At 35.3% G+C, this 24,935-nt stretch overlaps 1 pseudogene; it reads right to left on the bottom strand.

Annotated features, from left to right (window-relative positions):
* LOC115430418 (protein CutA homolog) overlaps positions 1-19,690 on the bottom strand; it is a 39,963-nt pseudogene extending 20,273 nt beyond the window's left edge.
* Positions 19,691-24,935: the final 5,245 nt, after the last annotated feature.

Raw genomic sequence — 24,935 nt, 5'->3', positions numbered from 1 at the left:
GGTAACAACAACAACAACAACAACAACAACTATAATTATAATAATAATAATAAAATTAAAAAGAAGAAGAATTACTAACAACAACAACAACAAGAAAATCACTCGGAGACCGCAGATCTCCGCCAAGACAGATCTGCCCCCCCTCATCACCACCAAAACGTAATCATTTGTTCCTTGTGCCAGTATCAGCATTTCCTGAAAATTTCCTGAAAATCCATCCATAATTTTTGAGTTATCTTGCTAACAGACAAACAAACAAACACGCAAACACACAAAGCAAAGTGATCACAATACCTCCTGGTGGAGGTAATAATGATAACAGTGATAATAATCATGACAACAATGACGATAACAACAACGATGATAACAACAACGACGATTATAAGAACGATAACGATGATTATAATAATGATGATAATAACAATAACAATGATGCTAAAAAAAAAAAAAAAAAAAAAAAAAAAAAATAATAATAATAATAATTTATTATTATTCAATAAGCTTAATTGAAATTGTAACATACCATTGTACAGTGCCACAAAATTTGGTTTTATGTTCTGTAAGGTCCTCAGGTAAAATACACACTTCAACAAGTGGTGCCAGACACAACAAACCCCGCCCCTCACAGGTATTGTATCTTATTTTAGCATCGTCCAGCTGATGTCATCATATCTATGCATGTGCTGATATCAGCATATCACTTACTTCTACCTATGTGCCAAGTTTGAAGTAAATTGAAACAAACTGTATGTTTTTATAGACATTTGAAATTTTGTATTATAAGTAAAGGGGGGGGGGGGGGGGGGATGATTGGCGCAGACCTCCGCCAAGGCAGATCAGTGCCCCCCCCCATTCACCGCCAAAATTCAATCATTTGTTCCTTGTGCCAGTATCAACATTTCCTGAAATTTTCACCCAAATCCGTCCATAACCTTTTGAGTTATCTTGCACACGGACAGACAGACAGTCAGACAGACAAACAAACCAATGCCAGCAAAAACATAACCTCCTTGGAGGAGGTAAAAATTCCTAAAAAATGTAAACTTTGACCTCACTTTCCCAAAATGTAATGACATCTATTCTGGGTCACTGGCAACCTATAAACCCAATTTGGTATGAACTGAACCAATAGTTTTGCTGCTAAAATGTTGACAAAAAATAAACAAAGAAACAAACCGAACTGAAAACAACACCCCTTGCCTCCCCTTTGGGGGCGGGATAAAAACATAAATAAAAACAGTCAAGCAAAAAAGACACAAAAAAGCCTGTCCATTATTCAAAATGTGAAGGATGTACACATGACAATAACAACTATAATGTCAAGTCTTTTCAAGTGAAGTGAGTAGTGCAATGTCCTAAGTATGGGTTATGTTACTACTACTACTACTATTACTACTAACTACTACTTCGACTACTACTATTACTACTAACTACTACGACTACTATTACTACTAACTACTACTATGACTACTACCACTACTACTACTACTACTACTACCACTAACTACTACTACTAACTACTACTACTACTACTGCTATTACTGCTACTACTACTACTACTACTACTGACTACTACTACTACTACTAACTACTACTACGACTACTACCACTACTACTACTACTACTGCTATTACTGCTACTACTACTACTACTAACTACAATTACGACTACTACTACTACTACTACTATTACTGCTACTACTACTACTACTACTACTAAACTACTACTACTACTACTACTACTAACTACTACTAACTACTACTACTACTACTGCTATTACTACTACTACGACTACTACTACTACTGCTATTACTACTACTACTACTACTACTACGACTACTACTACTACTACTACTACTGCTATTACTACTACTACTACTACGACTACTACTACTACTACTACTACTGCTATTACTACTACTACTATACTACTACTACTACTACTACTACTATGACTACTACTACTACTAACTACTACTACTAACTACTACTACTACTACTACTACTACTACTACTACTACTACTGCTATACTACTACTACTACTACTAATAATAATAATAGTAATAATAATAATAAAAACCTAGCTGTAATTCTCAGTCCTTGGTACTAATGTGCAGGGTTAGGATGACCTAGAGAATGCTGTAGAAATGGATGGTTTTATTTTTTATTTTTTATTTTATTTAACCTTATTTAACCAGATGAAGTCCCATTGAGACTGGGAACGCTTTTACAAGGGCGACCTGGCCAAGAGGTCAGTAACACATGATAAATACAAGTTCAAAAGATAGGTACAATAACAATAAATTAAAACAGACAATAAGTTAGGAAATAAACAGCATGACAGATCGTTAAAGTGCAATAGTTGAGGTCAACAACATTTAAAAACAAAGGCCCTGTGCAAAGGATTCTAGTCAATAAGATGGAATGAAAAGATTGGAGTGAAATGACGCCTTCATGCTTTTTGATTGATTGATTTATTTTTTACCGTGCATATATGAAAATGAAAATAACTCCCCTAGATGATGTGTTTATGGCCGACAGAGGAAGCATGTCTCTGTTCTTGGACACCTCAGACTGGGTTTCCTCCTCCTTCTTCCTTCCTTCCTTCCTTCCTTCCTTCCTCTTCTTCTTGTTTCCATTTTATTCAGCATCGGGAGCATCATAGTGCACTACCATTACCCACTATGTTTAAGTGTGGATCAGAGTTAAACTATAAGGAAAAAAACTCATAGAATCTCACAAAATTTAAGTAGAAAGATTGCTAACTTAATGCTGTTTCATGCCTTTTAAAGAGACGACACAAAGTAGAATCTGTTGGTAATTACAGCTACTAATCACATATTTAACCCCCTACTTGTCTGAAAGCATTTATGATTAGACACAAATATGTGACATGGAGTAATTTTTCTACAGATTGCAAACACAGGGAAAGAAAGCATATATATAGAAGACCACTAAAACAATACACTGAATTTTCATCCTGTGGAATAGGGGTGTCAAACTCATTTTAGTTCGGGGGCCACATACAGCCCAACATGACCTTAGGTGCACTGGACCAGTAAACAATAAGATAACCTAGAAATAATGTCAACTCCAAACTTTTCTCTATATCAGTGGTTCTTAACCTGGGTTCGATCGAACCCTAGGGGTTCGGTGAGTCAGTCTCAGGGGTTCGGCGGAGGTCAGGACACACACCCGACTAATGAGTCGAGTGTGTGTCGGGCTAGGTCCGTGTATGTAAACAAACAGCTTCGGAGACTCTTTCTCTGATTGACATCCAGTATACGCGGTGTATTGTTGTTGCTTATAGCACTACAACACATCCAGAAATGTTTATAATCTCTTCCACTCGTCTGACGATGAATTATTTGAGTATTTTCCACATCGTTGTTATGACTTTTGCTACTTCCTGTTAACCACGGAGGCAGCCATGTGTAGCGTTTGTTTACATTTTTCGGTCACCGCACTGGTCAGCTGCAATCATGTGACAACCGACGCACCGTCACGGATGGAGAAATCGTATTACGCTAAAGCCGAGCTAGTGCCGTAATAAAACAACGATCACAAAAATACTGAAGGGGTATAATGAGAACTTTTTTTTGATACACTATTGATACACTGATTTGCAGTAAATATTCATTATTACTGTAGCTTGATGGAAATTAGGTGATGGGTGTGTGTTAAAATGTTAAAAATGATAAATAGCATAAATACAATAAGTTCATTATTGGAATACATAAGGTTAAAAATTAAAACCATTTCAGTGTGGTAGTATTAAAAAAGGTCATGTCTTTGTGAAAAGGTATGTAATTTGTTGTGAATTCATGCAGTGTATTGGTTTTGTTCTTTGAACACAGTGACGTTAATGCACAGTTCATTTTGTGCACCAGTAAAACATATACCTGTGTCTTGAATTTGAAAAAAATCATATTTTATTTTTTAATAAAGAAGGGTTCGGTGAATGCGCATATGAAACTGGTGGGGTTCAGTACCGCCAACAAGGTTAAGAACCACTGCTCTATATTTTAGAGCAGGGGTTTCAAACTCATTTTCTTTCAGGGGCCACATTCAGCTCAATTTGATCTCCAGTGGGCGGACCAGTAAAATAATAGCATAATAACCTGGAAAAATTACAACAAACGGCACCCTAGCTGCCGGAATAATACCATTTTTTTACTTTTTTTTTTTTTTTTCTTACAGTGTAGCATAACCTATAAGAAATGACAACTCAGATTTTTGTCTTTGTTTTAGTGCCAAAACCCCCATTAAATTCTGAAAATACTTACTTTTATAACTATCCAAACCTGAAAAAACTGAAATTTCTTCAGAAAAATAAGTGCAATTTTAAAAATATTCTTCCTCAACTTATCATTTCTACATGTGCATTATGGATTGATTCTACAAAGACACTAAACACTTAGTAACAGGCAGAAAATTGTTAACAACCTGCTTAATTTTCTTTGTACATTTCAGGTTGTTCATATTTAATTGTTTCAGGATAGTTTGTAAATGTAAATATTTTCTCATAATTTAATGTTATTTTTTGCACTAAAACAAAGACAAAAATTTGAAGTTGTTAATTCAAGATTTTTTGGCTTAGTTAAATATTTTTACTAAATTTGAGATTTTTTGGGCTTAATTCAAGATTTTTCTACTAAATTGAAGATGTTTTTTTTTTTTTGCTTAATTCAAGATTTTTCCTTAATTCAAGCTATTTTTTTTTTTTATTTAATTTTATTTTTTGCTTAATTCAATTCAAGACTGTGGAATTTTTGTACTTTGCAAATTCATCCCAGAGGCCGGATTGGAACCTTTGGCGGGCCGCATTTGGCCCCCGGGCCGCATGTTTGAGACCCCTGTTTTAGAGAGAAAAAAGTAAAATTATATAATGAAAATGTTTACATCAACACATTATCATTTGGAAAAAATGTGAATAACATGAACAACCATAAAAAAAACTGAAATTTATGAAGAAAAATAAGTGCAATTTTAACAATTTTATGCCTCAGTTTATCATTTATACATTTACATTACAACTTACAGATCACACTCTATCTACAAATACACAAAATATATAGTAACAGGCAGAAGGTTGTTAAAATTGCACTACTTCTCTTAAGATATTTCAGGTTGTTCATATTTGTTCAGGTTATTCCGATTTTTATGAAAGCATAGTTACCTCCGCTAAGTGTAACGGCGAAGGTTATGTTTTCATCAGGGTTTGTTTGTCTGTTAGCAAGATAACTCAGAAAGTTATGGACAGATTTTCAGGAAGTTTTTAGGATTTGGGGAGGGGGCTGATCTAACTTGACAGAGGTCTGCGCTCTCCAAGTGCTTTTCTAGTTTTTACACTGTATATCGTATCATTTTTAGCTTACCGCCCGACAGACCGTAAGCTATTGTCGTCATGCGTCGTCTGTCATCGTCGTCGTCCGTTACAAAAATTTCAATCGTCTTCTTCTCCGAAACTACAATTCCGATTGACTTCAAACTTGGTATACAGCTTCTTTATGATGATGTCAACAAAAGTTAGTGAAATTATTTGGATCCAGATCTGATTCTGGATTTGGTGCCACTTTGAAAAATTTCCCCATTATAAGAGATAGGAAGTGGATGGATGCAATAACTCAGTAAATATAAATGATATCCAGTGTAAATTTCTACAGTAAACCCCTGATGGGGAGATGACCAAAACATAACGTCCACATGCTGATCAGGATCTTCTTCTGGATCCGGGAACTGACGGAAAATTTAACATGGGCTCTTATGGGGAAAACATTTCAATCGATTTTTTCTCTGAAACTCCAGTTCTGATTGACTTCAAACTTGGTATACAGCTTCTGTATGATGATGTCACACAAGGTATTGTTATTATTTCGATCCGGATCTGATTCTGGATTTGGTGGACTTTGAAAAATTTTCCCATTGTAAGAGATAGGAAGTGGATTGATCCAATAAATCAGTATCAATGATATCAAGTTGGAATTTGAATTTTTTACAGATCTGATTGGAATATGACCAAAACATGGGCTATTTCTGTAATGTAAAAACACACATAACTGGGCGATAATAAATGGCATCTGGATACATTTCCCAAAGCTTTTAATTTGGCCGGTAAGCTACAGGGCCATTGGTCCTATTTTTTTTTACTGTTGTTTACAGTGTTGTGTTAATTTTCCTTTATTTTTTTTTTTTATCGTGTTTTTACTGAATTTTGACCACGTAACTGCTTTTTGAGTTTTTTTGAGTTTGGCATTGTTTGTTTGTTTGTCTGTCTGTTAGCAAGATGACTCAAAAAGTTATGGACGGATTTGGATGAAATTTTCAGGAAATGTTGACACTGGCACAAGGAACAAATGATTACATTTGGTGGTGGGGTGGTGGTGGGGGGTCTGATCTGCCTTGGCGGAGGTCTGTGCTCTCCAAGTGCTTTTCTAGTTTCCTTTTTGTAACTGTCTGAAATATGATAAAATCAATGCAAACTTATAAGACAACAAAATACACTTCAAATAAACTTTCATTCAATATTTTCATGTCTTGAATAAATGACAAACCTCCCACTAAAACAACTTGGCATAAAATCCTTTTGGACTGCTTTCCTACAGGGTGGGGAAGCAAAATTTACAATGAACATTTAGTTGTTTTTTCTCAGCAGGCACTACGTCAATTGTTTTGAAACCAAACATATATTGATGTCATAATCATACCTAACACTATTATCCATACCTTTTCACAAACTTTTGCCCATATGAGTAATCAGGAAAGCAAACGTCAAAGAGTGTGTGATTTGCTGAATGCACTCGTCACACCAAAGGAGATTTCAAAAATAGTTGGAGTGTCCATAAAGACTGTTTATAATGGAAAGAAGAGAATGACTATGAGCAAAACTATTACGAGAAAGTCTGGAAGATTCTATTAAAGAAGAATGGGAGAAGTTGTCACCCGAATATTTGAGGAACACTTGCGCAAGTTTCAGGAAGCGTGTGAAGGCAGTTATTGAGAAAGAAGGAGGACACATAGAATAAAAACATTTTCTATTATGTCAATTTTCTTGTGGCAAATAAATTCTCATGACTTTCAATAAACTAATTGGTCATACACTGTCTTTCAATCCCTGCCTCAAAATATTGGAAATTTTGCTTCCCCACCCTGTATGGAAATGTTGATACTGGCACAAGGGACAAATGATTAAATTTTGGTGGTGATGGGGGGGTGGGGGGCACTGATCTGCCTTGGCGGAGGTCTGCGCTCTCCAAGTGCTTTTCTAGTGTGTAAATGTAAATACATTCATGTAATGTTGCTTTTTTTTTAACACTAAAACAAAGACAAAAATTTAGAGTTGTCAGTTTTTATAGGCAATTAAGCTAGTATTTTTACAAACTGACCCACCTGAGATCAAATTGGGCTGAATGTGGAACCTGGATTCAAATGACTGATAATATCTTCAGTGTAATTTTTGTATTTCACATATTTATCCCAGAGTGGAGCCTTTGGCTGGTTTTGACCCATGGGCTGATGTTTGACATGTGTGCTGTTGAAAATCTGCACTGTGACGCCCACATGTCGTCTGATCACAGGTGTTTTCACCGCGGCAGGGAGGTTGATTGACTGTAATTGCCAGTTGCTGACCAGATTTTGTCAGATGCATCCTGGGTAAAAACATAGAAGTTTGAAAAGTGGCTTCGCTTTTCCATGACAGCGTAAAGCAATGGCACGTTTATATATATATTTGATCTGATTTCATCTGTTGCCGCCAGAGTTTGCTTTCCTTACATTTTTTCATACCAGGCCTACTTTGTATTTCTAAATAATTTTGAATACAAGATTTTCACACTATTGTGGAAACTGTATTTTCTACAAGTAAAATCAATCATCCTGTTCATAAATGCAAATGATATTCCTATTAGGACTTATTGGCAACATCAGAGTTTGTTATATTAATTGCCTTTTGTTTGAAACAGACCAAATCAATGATACCACAATGTGACGGATTCACATATATTATGTATGAGGTGAAAAGGAGATGTGGAGAAACTGACCCACAGTCTTTTCAAACATACTATCGAATAATTACTGCAGGTACATGTGTTTAATTAACTAATGTGCATTGGTGGAAATCTCTGCAAAATCCGTCTGTTATTAATATGTTAAAGGTAACACAGGAAACACAAAAATTTTACAAGAAATTAAGTATTTGATGATTTAGGCAAAGCACTGACTTAATGACTTATGCATTTTTTTTTTAACCCATAAGGACACTGTTACTTTTATGGTTAATTTTTCTCTCTATTTAACCATCCTTAAGTGATTTATCACCATTTATTGTAATATTATCTTCTGTATTTTGTGTTTTATTCAGTGAAAATATACTATTTTCCTACATTTAATTTACTGATCATGAAAATGTTCATAAAAGATCAAATTAAAGTTGAGGGTTATTATATAAAAAATACAGAAAACTGAAGAAAAAGTGATATTTTTTTCAGCAAAATCTATCCTTAACTGAACATAAACCAAGTGTCTCCATCCACTGTCATTGATCCAACTCCATGGGTTTTACTGGTGAATCAATATTGTAGAAGATGACGGTGTTTCCACGTTCACTACGGACCCTTTGAACGTCCAAATGGATCATATCTGATGACCATGAAAAGATGACAAACTGTATTTTACACCAATTATTTACATGGATTGATAGGATTAGTGGATCAACAGTGATTTAACTTTTTATATCAGTAAATTATTTTGGTTGCCGTTGGATATTTGGGTCTTCATGGGTTAATAAGGTGATAATATAGATCAGGGGTGTCAAACTTATTTTAGTTCAGGGGCCACATACAGCCTAATATGATATAAAGTGGGTCGGACCAGTAAAATAATATAAATAATAGGATAAGAAATTATAAATAATGTCAACTCCAAAGTTTTTTTTCTCTGTTTTTGAGTGAAAAAAAGTCAAATTCCGTAATGAAAATATTGACATCTATGAACCGTACTTGAACATAACATAAACAAATATGAAGTATGTGGAATCGTACCAATATTCTGCCTCTTATTAAATGTTTTGTGTATTTGTAGATCCACTGTGATCTGTAAGTTGTGATGCACATGTATAAATGATAAACTAAGGCGTACTATTGTTCAAATTGCACTTATTTTTCTGAGGAATTTTCAGGTTATTCACATTTTTGTAAAAGGCTAGTCTGTAAATGTAAACATTTTGGTGTAAGTTTACTTTTTTTTTTAACACTACAACAAAGACAAAAAATTGTAGTTTTCATTATTTATAGGTTATTATGATAATTTACTGCTCTGACCCACTTTAGATTGAATTGACCTAAAGTGATTCTAACATCCTTGATTGTTAATATCGTCAGTGTAATTTCTGCATTCACAAATTCATCCCAAGGGCCGGATTGGACCCTTTGGCGGCCCAGTTTTGGCCCCTGGGCCGCATGTTTGACACCTGTGATATAATACATATTAGGCCAAGTCTCTTTTTTTTAAATTCATCTTTTATTTTTTATTTTATGTTTTTATGTGTGAAATAAAACAAGGAAAACGAGGATACCTACATCCATGATAACTATTTGATTTCTCCACAAAAACTCAAAGGACAGCGTCTATATTTGGTTCTTTTTGTTCCTTACAGCAGGGGCGTCAAACTCATTTTGGTTCAGGGGCCATATTTAGCCCAGTTTGATCTCAAGCGGGCCAGACTAGTAAAATAATGACTTAACAACCTATAAATAATGACAAATCCGAGTTTTGTTTTTGTTTAGTGCAAAAAAACCCAATTAAATAATGAAAATGTTTAGATTTTAAAAAAAGATGTGACCTGAAAAAACAGAAATTTCATTCGAAAAATTAGTGCAATTTTAACAATATTATGCCTCGACTTATTATTTATACATGCACATTTACGCACAGTGTTATATAAATGCTTGGTAACAGGCAGAATATTGTTAAAATTTTGGAGTTTGGAACTAAAATTTGAATATTCCATCTCTTATTATTAACACAACTACAGATCACAGTGGATCCACAAATGCACAAAACCTTTTGTAACAGTAAGAATATTGTTAAAATTCCACATTTCGAGTTGTTCAGATTTGTTTATATTATGTATTTATTTGCATTTTATTGTGAAAAAACAGTTTTGTAAATGTAAATATTTTCACAGTGTAATATTATTTTTTCACTTCAATTTTTTCCACAGAATTTTTCACAAAGAAACTTTGTAGTTGTCATTATTTATGGGTTATTGTGTTTTTATTTTTACTATAGATCACATTGGTCTGTATGTGGAACCTGAACCAAAATGATTTGGACGACCTGGACTGTTCAGGTTCATTTTTGCACTTTCATCCCGTGGGCCAGAATGGAACCTTTGGCGGGCCAGATTTGGCCCCCGGGCCGCATGTTTGACAACTACAGCAGCAACCATGCACAACACTGGCTATACCTTTAGCTTGTAAATTACACTGGGTTACAAAAAAATGTTTTTTGCAAGTTGTCTAGGTTTTTTCAACTGAATTAGGACCATTTTGCACCGCTAAATCCAAAAATGACATCTGTTTTTCTCAATCAGGTCAGGTTTTTTTTGCTAATTTGATTTTGAAAAATTTGATTTCTCACAAAATATAATAATTAATACCAAAATAAGATTGGTAAGCACACTTATGAAACTTGTGACTTGATTCCTGTTAGGTACGATGGTGTATTCACCGCAGATGTAGCAGAATACGTAGGCTTATTTTGCAAGATCTTCTAGTCGAAGCCATTTCATTCACCTGTAATATTAAAAAAAAACATTAATCATAAATCGGCAAAAGTAAAATCTTCAGAACTCGTTTATTGCAAGAAATATGAAAGAATTTTGTATCATATGATGTGAAAATGCCCATAAATGTAAGCAAAAATGTTAAAAAGCCAATATGTAGCATAGTTCAGAAAGTTGACATGACTGAGCAAAATTAATGTGATTTTGGATTCAGCACACCAAAATGATCCTAAATCAGCTCAAAAAACTTTAACAATGAATTGTTGTTGACCACTGTTACCAATACATGAATAACACCCTAAAAAAACACACTCCAACACAAACTATACATCAGCACACAAGAAAATGTTGCATAATCTAACTGTGAGTCTCGGGGAAAATAATGTTTAAGTGTAAATTAAACCCTCCACAAGTAAATATGTTTCATTAAGACACAGTAATATTTCAGTTTTATGTTAGAAGTCGTAATCCTTGTAGGGAAGACCAGATCTGAAGCCAAACCCCGATTAAAAAAAAACATGCAAAGATATGATGACATAAGCAGAAAATACTAAACTAAGTTCCTGGTGCTGTGACAAATACCTAAATGTGATTCTGAGATTATCTACGAGGGAAACAAAAGCAGCCATATGCAATCACACAGATGCATGCAAGTGTTTTTTGCACACTCTGCAAACGTAACCGGCCTTTTCTGATAAGTGGAACGGAAAACCCAAGGACTCTGCTGGGTTGCATTTGTATCAAGAAGACACAGACAAACAAGAATCTTAAAGAATTATGAATAATTCAGATGTGAGTTGCCGTTGTGAGAACAAAACAGTGACACTACCTGCTTGGAATGTAAGCGCATACGTGAACGATGTGTAGCCAAAGAAAGCTATTATGAAGCATTAAATATTAATACCAGAGGAAAATCGGTTGCATATTATGGATCTGATGAGGCAAGCACTGGGGAAGAGTTGGATTGTCTAAGGGTGTTTTTCTGCAGGTTGTCCACATGGGGGAGTTGTGGCTTCATGCATGTCTCTGGTTCATCCCCTCCTTCCGCTGTGAATAAATCAAATGTTGAGTGTTCATTTAGCATGTATAAGACTCTCCAATAACATCATATCGACTGAAATAAAATGTAAATGCTCCAAACAGAGAATGTTGCACGACTCATCCCGTTCTCTTTTTTCCTTGACCTCTCCCTGCCGGCCTTGTGTACTTTTTTTTTGCTTTTACTGGTCTGTCCTGTCTCGCAACCGAAGCCCTTACAGATGGGAGCGTGGACAGCAGGGGGCGCCACTGGAGTTACAGCTTCAGAGCAATTTATTTCCCAAGCTCACACAGGCTTCATTCGAGAGCCCATCAGAGAGCTCCAATAGAGCCACTTAAGCCACTGTTCCCCAACATGAAAGAAAGCAACCAGAATAGAGTGATAGGAAGAAAGGCGAAGAGCCAGAAGAGAAGCGTTTGATCAGTTAGTTCTGGGGCATCACTTCGAGGGGGATTGTATCCCCAACGGGGGCACTGGGAACTGTTTGTCCCTTAGAAGTCTAATGTGAGAAATTGAATAATTTTTATTTCTGTCTCTGCTTCTTGGCTGTTTGTATATAATGAGTCCACACGGTCTACAGTAAAAGCAGAGGAGAGAAAATGAAAGAACAGGAAGGAGGTACCAAGGAATCTGACAAGACCTCCCTGGCTTTATTTGGAATAAAACTGTGACTGTCTCACAGTGGGATCAATGAAGTTACCTCGCTGCGAAATGAAATGAATTCTAGCAGGGATAATTACAGAGATGAATAGATAGAACAAAGAAATAGTTGAGTGAACAAAACAGAGATTAGAAATGGCAACAATTTCAAAGGTCTGAGTCATGCATGTGTGTGTATATATATATATATATATATATATATATATTTTTTTTTTTTTTTTTTTCTGCCTCTTTTTCTTTCTTTCATATCTTATTCTTACTCCACGGCAGGGGTGTCAAACTCATTTTCATTCAGGGACACATTAAGCCAAATTTGATCTGAAGTGGGCCAGACTAGTGAAATAATAACATAAAAATATAAATACTGTCAACTCCAAACTTTTTTCTATGTTTTAGAGCAAAAAAGTAAAACTATGTGATGAAAATGTTTACATCTACCAACTATCCTTTAAAACAACGTGAATAACATGAACAACGGAAATTTCTTAAGAAAACTAAGTACAATTTTAACAATATTATGTCTCAGTTTATCATTTACCTTACAGATCACAGTGGATCCACAAATACACAAAACATTTAATAACAGGCAGAATATTGTTAAAATTACACTTCAGACATTTCAAAATGTTTATGTCTTGGGTTTTTCGTGTTTTTGTGAAATGTTAGTTTGTTCTGGTGTAAATACAATAAAATGACATGAAAATTTTTACATTTACAAAGAGAAAAATTTGGAGTTGTGAGTATTTGTGGGTTATTATGATTGTATTTGACTGATCTGACCCACTTGAGATTAAATTAGTCTGTATGTGGAACCTGAACTTCAAGGTCTTCAGGACAGCACCTGCTGATGGTTCCACGCACCTGTTTTAGCACACGCAGCACACACGGTGACAGGTCGTTTAAAGCTGTGGACCTCGTCTATGGAATGACCTGCCTCTACACCTACGGTCCATGGACTCTGTAGAGAGCTTTAAGAAACACCTCAAAACCCTCCTGTTCAAAAAGGCTTTTAGTCTCCCACCTGACCCAGGACCACCACGAACTGACTACACTCTATGTATTCATCATAAAGTACTCCATGTGCCCCCCCCCCCAGTCTCTCTATATCTCTATCTCTCTTTTCTCCTCCTTACTCTCTCTCTTTAACCCCAACTGGTCAAGGCAGACAGCCATCCTTCAGGAGTCTGGGTCTGCTCGAGGTTTCTGCTGTTAAAGGAAGTTTTTCCTCGCCACTGTCACCAATCACAAGTGTTGCTCCTGGAGGATTCTGTTGGGTCTCTGTAAACTTGATTTGATTCTGATTTGAATTGGTAAAGCACTTTGTGACTGTCTGTGAAAAGTGCTCTATAAATAAAATTTACTACTACTTACTTACTTACTACTACTTACTTACTTACTTACTTACTTACTTACTTACTTATACTGAACTAAAATGATTCATATCTTCAGTGTAATTTTTGCATTTTACAAATTCATCCCAGGGGCCAGACTGGACCCTTTGGTGGGCCGGATTTGGCCCCGGGCCGCATGTTTGACACCTGTGCTCTAGGGACATCTTATTGTACTTTTAGATGTAAGCCCCTCTCTATGTACTTGGCTGTAACCATTCCGCCTCAGCATATTTTCCTATATCTGTCATTGTTTAATGGTTTTCCTCCTGTATATTAGTACTTTGTTACCATTTGATGTTTTATTATGTTGATCGTTTGTTCAGGACAACAGATGGAAATGAGCTCCTCTGCAAATCTGGTGCCTGCATCTTGTTCTGTGTAACTAATGCCAATACACACTGTCCTGTAACTAAATAAATAAATACAAATTAATTTCCTCCCTATACACTGCTGCCAACCCTCTCCTTGTGCGGCGATCAGTGAGATAACATGTTTTAAAGTAATGCATTACAGTACTGGATTACTTTTTGCAGTAACACAGTAGTGTAAGGCATTACTAATCAATTTTCAGTAATATTTTACTCGGGACATGTTCAATAGCGCTTGTATACAACATACTTTTCACCCGTTATTTAACCCTTTCATGCATACTGGTCACTACAGTGGACAGCTATTCTACAGCTGTTCATTTGTATTTTCATGGGTTTTGTTGATTTAGTTTCGTATCATCCAACACAACACCATCACATACACTGCAATTCATAACCTGATCTGCAGAAATATGTTTTAGTGTAAATAAATAGCTAATTGTTATTAAACTGTAATTTAAAAGTTTTTGTAATCAAAGTTTTTTGGGTTTTTTTTTGCATATTATCTCCATGAAGTGAGTATAACTAGTACTAGAGTATGTTAAAATGTGATAAAACATCAGATTAGCTGCATAAAAAATGGTTTTATGCTTTCAGACTCATCAATGACTGAAAATCTTTGGTGCCTGTTTACAATTAGATCACTACTGATCTCACCTGTCACTGCTTGATTGTCGATCTTTGTTTATCTTCATAATGACTCCAGACTGTGGACTAATTGCTTTATCTTGGATTAGTATACCTTTTTTTTTTTTTTTTTAAATTTTCTTATAGACCAGGTGTTGTACTGAGCCATTTGTTGCAAAAAAAAAAAAGTAATAAAATCTAATAAAGATAATTGAAAAAAAAAAAAAAAAGGTTTTATTTCATAGTTTTCACTTTCTGATGATAGGTTTTAAATACATGTGGGTTTTTGTGCCTCAAAAATTAAATGCATGGTGTCCAGCTGATTGGACATTTTTGTAACTCCATGAAAAATACGTTGATTAAAAAAAAAAAAAAAAATCAATTGCATTGTTTTTTTCATGCCTAAAGAGGAATAAAAGCACTTAGTAAAAAAATATTGTCTGAGGTTCTCATAATTCAAAATTCATTCAACTGTTCAAATAAAAAAATAAAAAAATAAAAAAAAAACAGCAAGACCATGAGACCTTAAGGAATAAAAAATGTAGCATCAAAGTTCTATTTCCTGTTGGTGTTCAGCCAATAGGTGCAGACGGCAGAAGACAGCCCATTGTCCACTGGACGTATGTTCATTACTAACCCTAACCCTGCTTTACAGAAGCTAGTTAGCACGATCCATGTGATCAGCCATGACAAGGTAAGCTAACGTTTCTATGACTAGTTAGAATTCTGTATCAATTGTGGATTTATCTACCAGTGCAAGCATTCCTGCTGGAATTCGAACATTGTAGATCATAGCATTACTTATTAAGCTATCCATCCACATGCACTTCGGGTCGCAAATATATGCATCCCAAGGCTCTCCTATCTCTTGTATTGGGGGGGGGGGGGGTCTACTGTGCATGCGCCATTTATGACGAGAGTCTGTATGTAACTCAAAAGTAATACAGGAGTCATGTAACCCATTACAATTCTGAGACAGTAATATTGTAAGGTAAGGAATTACCACTCAGGTCATCTGGTGCAGGTCTGCTCTGTGTTCCCAAAGTCAGAACTAAACATGGAGAATCAGTGTTCAGTTTCTATGCGCCGTATATCTGGAACAAACTACCAGAAAATCTCAGGTCTGCTGAGAGTCTGAGTTCTGTTGAGTCAAGGTTAAAGACTCACCTGTTCACTGCTGCCTTTGACTAAAAGGCTTTTGACTTTTGAAATTTTATATTCTCTTTCGAAACTCTGCACTGCAATTCTTAATAGTGTGTTTTATTTTATTTTATTTTTAATTTTATTCAATTTTTTTATTTATGTCTTCTTTTCTTACTTGCTGTTTTTAATTACCTTTACATGTTTCTTTTATAATGTTTTAAATGCGTTTCTTTTTTCCTGTCGTTGTATTTCAATGTCCTGTGTGAAGCACCCTGAATTGCCTTGTTGCTGAAATGTGCTATACAAATAACCTGCCTTGCCTTAAATAGAATTTAAATATTTATATAGAATATTTAACCCATAAAGACCCAGTGCTTTTGTTGTGGCAGGTCCCAAATTAATTTATTTCTATATTAAACGTTTCGTAAGTGATTTATTACCATTGATTGTAATATTATCTTCCTTGTTTTGCATTTTTCAGTGTAAATTATGTATTTTCCTATTTTAGTGTAGATTTAGATGGACTGTAGATGTTCATTAAAGCTCGGAGTAAAGGTAAGGGTTATTATATCAAAAACAGAGAAAACTCAAGATAAAGTTACTTTTTCAGCAAAGATATCAATAACTAGACATAAAAAAAGTGTCTCCATCCACTGTCATTGATCCAACTCCATGGGTTTTACTGGTGAATCAATGTTGTAGAAGATGACGGTGTTTCCATAGTAACTACGGAGCCTCTGAACATCCAAATGGGTCACATCTGACCATGAAAAATGATAAACTGCATTTTAAACCAATATTTACATGGATTGATTGGATTAGTGGATAAACGAGAAATTAAGTATTTGATGATTTAGACAAAACACTGACTTAATGACTTATGCATTATTTTAACCCATTAAGACAGTGTTACTTTTGTAGCTATTCTAAATGAATTTTTCCTCAATATTTAACTTCCTTACATGATTTATCACCATTATTGTAAATTATCTTCTGTATTTTATGTTTTTGTTTTTACACTGAAAATATACTATTTCCAACATTAAATTTCTGAGCATGTAGATGTTCATAAAAGATCAGATTTAAGTTGAGGGTTATTATAAGAAAAATAGAGAAAACTGAAGAAAAAAGTGACTTTTTCAGCAACATATCCTTAATCAATGTGTTGAAAATGGCAGTGTTTCTATAGTAACTTCGGAGCCTCTGAACAACCAAATGGGTCATATCTGATGACTATAAAATGATGATAAACTGCATTTTACACCAATTATTTACATGGATTGATCGGATTAGTGGATAAACGAGAAATTAAGTATTTGATGATTTAGACAAAACACTGACTTAATGACTTATGCAATTATTTTAACCCATTAAGACACAGTGTTACTTTTGTGGCCATTCTCAAATGAATTTTTCCTCTATATTTAACCATCAGTAAGTGATTTATCACCATTTATTGCAATATTATCTTCTGTTTTTATGTTTTTGTTTTTTACACTGAAAATATACTATTTCCCAACATTAAATTTGCTGAGCATGTAGATGTTCATAAAAGATCAGATTTAAGTTGAGGGTTATTATATGAAAAATAGAGAAAACTGAAGAAAAAGTGACTTTTCAGCAACATCCATCCTTAATCAATGTTGTTGAAAATGGCAGTGTTTCTATAGTAACTTCGGAGCCTCTGAACGTCCAAATGGGTCATATCTGATGACCATAAAATGATGATAAACTGCATTTTACACCAATTATTTACATGGATTGATCGGATTAGTGGATAAACGAGAAATTAAGTATTTGATGATTTAGACAAAACACTGACTTAATGACTTATGCAATTATTTTAACTCATTAAGACACAGTGTTACTTTTGTGGCCATTCTCAAATGAATTTTCCTCTATATTTAACCATCGTAAGTGATTTATCACCATTTATTGCAATATTATCTTCTGTATTTTATGTTTTTGTTTTTTTACACTGAAAATATACTATTTCCCAACATTAAATTTGCTGAGCATGTAGATGTTCATAAAAGATCAGATTTAAGTTGAGGGTTATTATATGAAAAATAGAGAAACTGAAGAAAAAGTGACTTTTCAGCGAAATTTATCTTTAATCAGTGTAGTTGAAGATGGCAGTGTTTACATGGTAACTACGGAGCCTCTGAACATCCAAATGAGTCATATCTGATGACCATGAAAACATGACAAACTGTATTTTACACCGATTATTTACATGGACTGACAGGATTAGTGGATCAGAAGTTATTAAACATTTTAGATCAGTCGATGGTTTGGGTTGCTGGCGGAGGTTTGGGTGTTTATGGGTTAAATAGAATTTTTAAATAGAAATAGAATTTAGAAGTGGTGAGACTTCCAAAGATCTTGGTTCTGAGTCACAGACAGGTAGATTTCCTCCCTATACACTGCTGCTGCCCTCGCCCTGTGCGGCGGTGACATTACGGCCCCGAACCGGAGGCGTATGAGCCAAGGAAAGAAAGTGTGGACAGTAGTGGACACACAGAGGTCAGAAATCCTAATGAAGGGACTTTCCAGACTGTGATTACCTCTAAAGAAAGAGATTGGCCCTCCCAAAGAGGTTAATTAAAAAGTCATGGGGGCCGAGCAGGGAAGTGTCTCCACCGTCGTGAACCCCGGTGACCCCTCCATCCTCTTGGACAGACATAGCCCATCCATCAGCCCTGATTCCTTAGCTGTCCAGCTCCCAGTGCCAATGCTGAAACCCTGAGTGACTTAAACATAAAAGCGAATGTAGCAGTGAACAGTGAGAGGAAAGAATAACACCCGCCGCCGCTGCCGCCAAGACGGACCCCTGTCTGAAGTCCCCCAGGTAATGAAACCTCTCCCCTCTCGAGGATCAGACAAACACCATATCTTGTCATTTTTCCCCCATTCTCTTGCTCAATCTTCTTTGTTTTTAGCTCTCTGTGTTGGAACTACCTCATCACATAGGCCCATTTATCAGAAAACAGACCTGTTGTGTGGTGTTGATGTTTTTTTTTTCTTGCTTACCAGAAAAACACCTGAAAAATGTGAGCAATTTAAGAAGCCATATAGAGCATAATGTTGGTTTAGCAATATAAGCACACTGTTCACATCCAGAACCATGGGTAAGCATTTAAGCTTCGATATTTGCCGCGAGGAGAAAGCAGAATATAGGAACATTGCCTTACCTGACCACAGCATGAAAGAATCAGCAGCCATCAATGAAAAAAAAATCCCTCTAGCAATCCCTGTTAAGAAGAAAGATTTGTCAACCCCATTTCCTTAGTCCTCAGAGGCGAGGACAAAGGTGTGATAGTGTGCAAAATGGAGAAAAGAGAGAAAAGGAATAATATTCAGAGACAAAAACGAAGGGGGGGGATGAAGTGTTTTGGTTGATTGGCTCTGAGAGTGGGCAGACAGCCTTGAGCAGTCCTACAGGAAAAGTTAAACATTTTCATAAATCTGCTCTCACGGAGTTCACCTGCAGCAGCGGGGGGGTTAAATCACGTCATGCTTGATTGGTTGAAAGGAAGAAGCTGGTCCCACAGTATGGGGGGGCCACCTCTGCAGCTGCTGGGCTTCCTCATTACACTTTGCTCACCGAGTCGTCTGCAACATCCTCCATTCCTCGTGCTGACGCAGGTAGAATGAGCTCATTCCCTCTCCATTCATAAGCTGAGTGCACCAAAAAATTTCAGCGAGGGGAGAAGCATAATAAGTTCAGACTCCAAGTTAGAGTGCCTGCAGGCAGTAAAGTGGAGGATGACGGTGGAGACTTGATGGAGACGAGTGGGAGAAGGGGTATATGTGCAAGCGTGAATGAAAAGGAGAGAGGAATTGCTTTCTGAAACATGATTTTTCATTTGAAGTTTCACCGATCCTATTATAAACACCGCATTCTAAATAGGAATCTGAGAGGCCAAAAAGAATGATCTACAGCACAGGTGTCAAACATGTGGCCCGGAGGCCAAAACCGGCCAGCCGAAAGGTCCAATCTGGCCCCTAGAATGAATTTGTAAAATGCAAAAATTAGACTGAAGATATTAACCCATAAAGACCCAAACACCCACTGGTGACACAAACCATCTACAGATCTAAACTGTCTAACACCTGCTGATCCATTAAACCTATCAATACATGTAAATAATTGGTGTAAAATACAGTTATTCGTCTTTTCATGGTCATCAGATATGACCCATTTGGACATTCAGAGGCTCCGTAGTTACTATGGAAACACCGTCATCCTTTACAGCATTGATTCACCAGTAAAACCCATGGAGTTGGATCAATGACAGTGGATGGACATGCATGTTTTTACAGTCAATTAGTAATATCTTTGCTGAAAAAGTCACTTTTTCTACATTTTTCCCAGTTTTAATATAATTAACTTTGAATTTACTCTGAGAGTTCATGAACATCTATATGATCTGTGAATTAAATATAGGAAAATACACTATTTACACCAAAAAATGCAAAATATAAAGGATAATATTATGAAAAAAATTTGTGATAAATCACTTAAGAAAGGTAGAAATAGAGAAAAACTCATTTGGAAACTGCCACAAAAGTAGCAGTGGGTCTTTATGGGTTAGTAATCAAAGATGTTGAAATCATTTTAGGTCAGTTCAATCTCAAGTGGATCAGACTAGTAAAATACCATCCTAGTAACCTATAAATAATGAAAACTGCCAATTTTCCTCTTTGTTTTAGTGCAAAAAATTAAAATTAGGAAAAAAAAAAAGTTACATTTACAGACTATCCTTTTACAAAAAAATAATGAATATCCTGAACAAATATGAACAATCTGAAATGTCTTAGGAGAAGTAAGTGGAATTTTAACAATATTCTGAAAAATAAATCTTATGAATCTTATTCTGAAAATAAATCTTTAAGTTGTGATGCACATAATGTGTAATATCGTTAACAATGCACTTTTTTTCTTAAGAATTTTCAACTTGTTCATATTTTTTTCATGTTATGTTCAAGTACAACATTTTCATAATGGAATTTGACTTTTTTCACTCAAAAACATAGAGAAAACTTTGGAGTTGACATTATTTATAAGTTCTTATCCTGTTATTTATATCATTTTACTGGTCCGGCCCACTTTAAATCATATTAGGCTGTATGTGGCCCCTGAACTAAAATGAGTTTGACACCCCTGATCTACAGGGTGTATAAAAAAAAAACAAAAAACTATACATTTTCAAAAATTACCCCCAGTTCCGCATTTGATAATTTTTGGAATTTTCTTGTATGGATGTCAGTAGGTAGGGGATTGGTGGATATTTGTCCAAATTTACAGACCCGGGTTTTCATGCATGAGTGAGCAGGGGCAAATTGCGTAATCAGAGTTAAAACTGGTTCGCGCGAAGTAGCGGTGGGATTTAAATTCAATCAGAGGTCATAGGAGGGGCCAATGGGCATCCATCTTGTTTACATCTTTTTTTAGGGTTAGGGTTAACCTGAACCCGAACCCTGACTTGGCCTGTGTGACCAGTGATGTCGGACTCTGCGTTGTGTTTTTTGAAGGACGAGACCCACACGTATGACTTTGGAGGCAGTCTCGTTTATTGTTTTTCGGCTCCTGACAAAAGTAGCATAAGACACAAAAACCTCTGGTCAGTGACCCCTGTAAAACATGCCCCTCTCCCACAGAGATCCGGAACAAAAGGTAAGTAAGTAAGTAAGTAAAGCACAGGTGTCAAACATGTGGCCCGGGGGCCAAAACTGGCCCGCCAAAGGGTCCAATGCAGCCTGTGGGATGAATTTGTGAAATGCAAAATTTACACTGAAGTTATTAACAATCAATGATGTTAAAATCATTTTAGGTCAGTTCAATCTAAAGTGGGTCAGACCAGTAAAATACTATCATAATAACCTATAATAAAGAAAACCACAAATTTCTCTCCTTATTTTAGTGTAAAAAAGGTAAAATTACACAAATATTTACATTTACAGACTAACCTTTTACAAAAAAAATGTGAACAACCTGAAATGTCTTAAGAGAAGTATGTGAAATTTTACCAACATTTTGCCTTTTACTAAATGTTTTGTGTTTTGTAGACCCACTGTGATCTGTAAGCTGAGATGTGCATGTGGAAATGATAAACTAAGGCGCAATATTCTTAAAATTGCACTTATTTTTCTTAAGAATTTTCAGGTTGTTCATATTTGCTTGTGTTGTGTTTGAGTACAGTTCATAATGTAAACATTTTCATTACAGAATTTGACTTTTTCACCCAAAAATATAAGAAAAAACTTTGGAGTTGATATTGTTTATAAGTTCTTATCCTATTATTTATATTTTACTGGAGGCCCAGTTTGTGTCATATTAGTCTGTATGTGGCCCCTGAACTAAAATGAGTTTGACACCCGTGAAGTAAAGCTTTATTTATATAGCACTATTTAACCCTTTCATGCACGAATTATGAGAACCTTAATCAAATTTTTTTCCTGAGTGTTTTTATTCCTCTTTAGGCATGAAAACAACCAATGCGATTAAAAATTTTCTTCTGGAAAAAAAAAAAAAAAAAATAATAATAATAAAATAATTTTTAAAATGTGAAAAATACATTAAAAAAAAAAAAAAAAATCATGAAGTTGCAAAAATGTCCACTCTGCTGGACACCACATGTTTAATTTTTGACGCACAAAAACATGTATTTACTGATAAATTATGTGGAAAACTATGGGGAGGGCTTGTAATTCTGGGGGTTTATGCTCAGGAGAGATCTACAAAATGTTACCAATTCATGTCAGAAAGATAAGTAGTGTCTTAAAACTTTAATAAAGATATGTGAAAAAAAAAAAAAAAAAACAAAAAAACGAAAAGAACAACAAAATCCATGAATATACAAGGGAACAGCTGTAGAATAGCTGTCCACTGTAGTGACCAGTATGCATGAAAGGGTTAAAACAACATGTCACAAAGTGCTTCACATAAAGGAGAGATAGATCAAATCAAATCAAATTTTAAGCCAGTTTACAGAAACCCAACAGAATCCTCCAGGAGCAAACACTTATGACTGGTGACAGTGGCGAGGAAAAACTTCCCTTTAACAGCACAAACCTGGAGCAGACCCTGACTCCTGAAGGATGGCCGTCTGCCTTGACCAAGGGTAAAAGGCTAATACATTAAATTATTAAAAAAAAACAAATACAGCATACCTGACGAAAGTGGCATAAGACACAAAAACCTCCGGTCAGCGACCCCCGTAAAACAAGCTCTTACACAAATCAAATGATACAGAAATGTGTTTCAGCACATCATAAGCACCTCATACAGTTTGAACGAGCCAGTTCAGTGAAAAATTAAATTAGCAGAGGCTAGACCATGGCTGCTTATCTCTCTCACAGAGATCCGGAACCAAAGGGAAGAGGTAAAGGCGCGAAAACACTAGTTATAGCGGGCGGTGTCCCACTGTAAATTACTCACTGGGGAACAGACTCAAATTAAAAGTTCCACATACTGACTCAAAGGCCCATTGATAGAAAAATTCTGTGATATACTGTGAGACAAAAGACGGAGTCACTGGATTCTGGAATCAGAAGATTTTACTTGCAAGGAGTCAAGTACATACAGTGAGATGCAGAAGCTGACTGACTATCAACAGGAAGCATAAGATCTTATGAAAGAACATGAGTATTACAATGAATGAATGAATGAATGTTTATTTCAGTTAAATACAAAAAATACAAAACACATACATATTAAAAAAAACAACAAAACAAAACACCTACATATTAAAAAACAAACAAACATAAAATTAACACATTTTGTAACTGAAAAAGGAAGAAGCTGAAGCCGGAGGCTTATTTCTGCTTCTCCTATTTACATCCTTAGTCCACGTCCACACCTTAAGTTGCAGCAGATAAATACTTAAACTTAAATTATACTACATTCAGTGTAATAAGTCATTTTGTAATCATATTACTTTCATAGCCCTTCATAATTTGACAAATTAAATTCTTTTTGAAACTCAACAGTGAGCTACACAATTTCACTTCATCCTTCAGTTCGTTCCATAGCTTGACACCAATAACTGAAACACTGTGATATTTAACGTTTGTTTACTTTACATTTTTCAAACACAAACATCCCTCTTAAATTATAATGTCCTTCTCTTAACTTAAAAATTTTCTGAATACAAAAAGGAAGGTGTTTACTTTTAACACAGAACATAAATTCCATTGTTTTTAAATATACAATGTCAAGAAATTTTAATAAACCAGATTCTACAAAAAGTGGATTACTTGGTTGGAGATAACCAGCTTTGTTTATGACTCTAATAGCTTTTTTTTTGGAGTTTAATTATTGGGTCTAAATTAGTTTTATACACATTGCCCTATATTTCCACACAGTATGACATATATGGCATTACAAGTGAACAATACAACATATGCAAACGTTTTTTGCTTAACAAGTCTCGAGTTTTATAAAGGATCGCAACAGCTTTGGACATTTTGCGTTTGATATATTCTATTTGTGGTTTCCAACAGAGTTTATGGTCAATAATCACTCCCAAAAATTTTGTTTCATACACCCTTTCAGTATCAATTTCATTAATTTTCAGTTTTATATCATCATTTCCTCTAGCACCACCAAAACCCATAAATTTTGTTTTATCTTCATTAAGTGATAAATCATTGGACCAAGTGTACAAATATCATGACGTTGATCAGGTTCACCATTGGCTTAGGTCAGGGGTGTCAAACACATTCAGCCCAATTTAATCTGCAGTGGGCCGGACCAGTGAAATAATAGCATGATAATCAGTAAATAATGGCAACTCCAAATGTTTTAGCACAAAAAATAAGCAAGTAAGTAAGTAAGTAAATTTTATTTATAGAGCACTTTTCACAGACAGAGTCACAAAGTGCTTTATCAATTCAAATCAGAATCAAATTAAGTTTA

The sequence above is a fragment of the Sphaeramia orbicularis genome, chromosome 12 (genome assembly GCF_902148855.1).
Source record: "Sphaeramia orbicularis chromosome 12, fSphaOr1.1, whole genome shotgun sequence".
Taxonomy (NCBI): Eukaryota; Metazoa; Chordata; class Actinopteri; order Kurtiformes; family Apogonidae; genus Sphaeramia; species Sphaeramia orbicularis.
The sequence above is the reverse complement of the archived record's forward strand: the minus strand, read 5'-3'. Positions and strand labels throughout refer to the sequence as shown.